Raw genomic sequence first — 3,777 nt, 5'->3', positions numbered from 1 at the left:
ACTTGGAGATTTGGGGAAAACGGGTTCCGGAGGTCTCCAAACTTCACAACTTCGATTTTGAGCTTAAAACTTCAAAACCAAGTTAAAACTTGTCAAAAACATGAATGATTTGAAGGAAATCATCAAAACTAACTATGGAAGGGCATGGACTCACCTTTGCCCGAAAATGGGGAAGAAAACTCGCCCATTTTCGGACATGGGGCCTTTTATAGGTGGCTGACCAGACCACGTTCGGGGGCCAAAGGTGCTCTCTAAAGTGCACCAGGTTCAGCGGCCGAACCTGGATTTCCTTCCTTGGTGCTTTTCTTTCAAAAACTCAATTTCTTTCTTCCTTAATACCTTAAAACACATGAAAACATTTTAGAAAAACATATTTTACCCTTCTAGAGGTTTTCGACATTCGAGATTCCACCGGAAAATAGGAATTCCGATGCCGGGGCCTAGCCGGGTATTACATTCTCTCCCCTTAAGAACATTCATCTCCGAATGTTCACCAAATGAGCAAAACATGGCATAACACACATAAACACATAAGAACACATAGATACTAACCTTAAAAGAGATGAGGGTATTGCTGGAGCATAGACTCCTGTGTCTCCCAGGTACATTCTTCTATGTTGTGGTGATTCTAAAGGACTTTCGCCATCGGGATTTCCTTATTCCTTAGCTTTCTGACCTGCGTGTCTAGGATCCGTATGGGCTGCTCAACATAGGTGAGATCTCCTAGGATCTCCACATCAGGCTCACTAAGAACCTTGCCTGGATCTCACACGAACTTCCTTAACATGGAAACATGGAAAACCGGATGGATTCTTTCCATTGAAGCAGGTAAGTCCAACTTATACGATACATTCCCGATCTTTTGCAAGATTTCAAAGAGTCCGATGTACCGTGGAGCTAGCTTACCTTTCTTCCCAAAATGAATCACTCCTTTCATAGGAGACACCTTGAGCAACACCAAATCTCCCTCCTGAAACTCTACTTGCTTCCTGCGGACATCTGCATAGCTTTTCTGCCGACTCACAGCAGTCTTGATCCTTTCTCTGATGATGGGCACTACTCTGCTGGTGATCTCTACTAGCTCAGGCCCTGCTAAGGCCCTTTCTCCAACTTCTTCCCAGCAAACAGGCGACCTGCACTTCCTCCCATAAAGAGCTTCGTAAGGAGCCATCCTGATGCTAGCATGATAGCTTTTATTGTAGGCAAACTCCACCGAGGGTAGATGCTGCCTCCAAGAACTGCCAAAATCTAGCACACACATTCTGAGCATATCTTCAATTGTCTGGATGGTCCTCTCTGACTGTCCGTCAGTCTGAGGGTGGAAAGCAGTGCTAAAATCCAACCTGGTACCCATAGCATTCTGCAGACTCCGCCAAAACCTGGAGGTGAACTGGGGTTCCCTATCTGACACTATTGAAATAGGAGCCCCATGCAACCTGACAACTTCATCAACATACACCTGCGCCAACTTGTCCACAGAATAGCCACTCCTGATAGGGATGAAGTGAGCAGACTTGGTCAGTCTGTCCACAATCACCCATATGGAGTCTAATCTGTTGGATGTTGCCGGTAATCCCACCACAAAATCCATAGCTATATTCTCCCATTTCCACTCTGGAATCGGCAGTGGGTTAAGCATTCCAGCCGGCTTCTGATGTTCCAGCTTCACCCTCTGACATACTTCGCAGGCGGACACAAACTGTGCCACTTCTCTCTTCATAGCTGGCCACCAATAAACTCTCTTCAGATCTTGGTACATCTTGGTGGCTCCAGGGTGAACACTGTTTCTAGCATTATGAGCCTCTCTCATAATGTCACCTTTCAGATTCACGTCATCTGGTACACATAATCTACTCCCATAGCGGAGGATCCCCTTGCTGTCAAATCTGAACTCTTCATTCTTGCCTGACTGAATGGTCCTGACAATTTTCACTAACTCTGGGTCCTCATGCTGTTTCTGAGCCACCTGCTCCAGAAACACGGGTGTCACTCTCATCTAGGCTATCAAAGCACCTGTACCAGACAACTCCAACTACAGCCCTTCATTAATGAGCTTATAGAACTCCCTCACCACTGGTCTCCTCTCTGCTGAAATATGGGATAGACTGCCAAGTGATTTTCGGCTTAGGGCATCTGCCAGGACATTTGCCTTATCCGAATGGTACTGAATTTTGCAATCATATTCACTAAGCAGTTCTACCGATCTCCTCTGCCTCAGATTCAACTCCCTCTGACTCAAGATGTACTGCAAGCTTTTATGATCTGTGAAGATCTCACACTTTACCCCATACAGGTAATGCCTCCACATCTTGAGTGCAAAGATCACAGCTGCCATCTCTAGGTCATGTGTAGGATAATTTAACTCATGCTTCTTCAGCTGCCTTGAAGCATAAGCAATTACCCTCTCATTTTGCATCAACACACAACCTAGTCCCACACGGGACGCATCACAAAACACTGTGAAGTCTTCATTACTGGTAGACAGAGCTAACACCGGTGCTAACGTCAATATCTTCTTCAACTCTTCAAAGCTTTCCTCGCACTGATCAGACCACACAAACCTCTGATTCTTCTTGGTTAATATGGTCATAGGATCGGCAATTTTAGAGAAGTCTTGAATGAACCTCCTGTAGTAACCTGCCAAACCCAAAAAGCTCTTGATCTCTATTACAGTAGTGGGTCTGGGCCAGTTAGCTACAGCTTCTACCTTCTTGGGGTCCACTTCAATTCCGTTTTCTAACACAACATGCCCCAAGAATGAGATTCTCCTCAACCAGAATTCACACTTGGAGAACTTGGCATACAAGCCGTGCTCCCTTAGGGTCTGCAAAACTAACCTCAGATGATGGGCATGCTCCTCTGCATTTATGGAATGCACTAAGATATCATCTATGAAGACAATAACAAAGTGATCCAGATACTGGCTAAACACTCTGTTCATAAGATCCATGAATGCTGCAGGGGCATTGGTCAGCCCAAACGGCATTACTAGGAACTCATAATGCCCATATTTGGTCCTGAACGCCGTCTTCGGCACATCCTCTTCTCTTATTCTTAGCTGGTGGTACCTGGATCTCAGATCTATCTTGGAGAAACAACCTGCTCCTGCTAGCTGGTCAAATAGATCATCGATCCTAGGTAACATATACTTATTCTTGGTAGTGACTTTGTTCAACTGCCTGTAGTCGATACAAAGCCTCAAGGATCCATCCTTCTTCTTTACAAATAGCACTGGAGCACCCTAAGGTGAGGTACTCAGGCGGATGAAACCCTTGTCTACCAACTCTTGCAACTGCTCCTTTAGCTCTTTCAACTCTACTGGCGCCATTTTGTAGGGAGGGATAGAGATTGGTATGGTTCCAAGCATCAATTCTATTTCAAACATTATCTCCCTAGCAAGTGGTAGTCCTGAAAGTTCATCGGGGAAGACATCAGGAAACTCTCTGACCACGAGCACTGAGGCGAGCTCCCTAACCTGACTATCCAGCTCTCTCACATGAGCTAGAAACCCCTGACAACCTCTCCTGAGCAACCTACGAGCCTATAGGGTTGATATCAGACCTCTAGGCATACCCCTCCTGTCTCCTCTGAAGATGACCTCTGACCCATCCTGATCTCTGAACTTGACTACCTTGTCTCTGCAGTCCAAGGTAGCCCCATGAGTAGACAGCCAATCCATCCCTAGAATGACATCAAAATCTGTCAAATCTAGAACCAAAAGGTCGGCTGGAAGGCATCTACTCTCCACAAACATTGGACTATACCGGTAGACTGACT

The sequence above is a fragment of the Manihot esculenta genome, chromosome 15, assembly GCF_001659605.2.
Source record: "Manihot esculenta cultivar AM560-2 chromosome 15, M.esculenta_v8, whole genome shotgun sequence".
NCBI classification, from domain to species: domain Eukaryota; kingdom Viridiplantae; phylum Streptophyta; class Magnoliopsida; order Malpighiales; family Euphorbiaceae; genus Manihot; species Manihot esculenta.
This window is presented reverse-complemented; position numbering follows the sequence as displayed.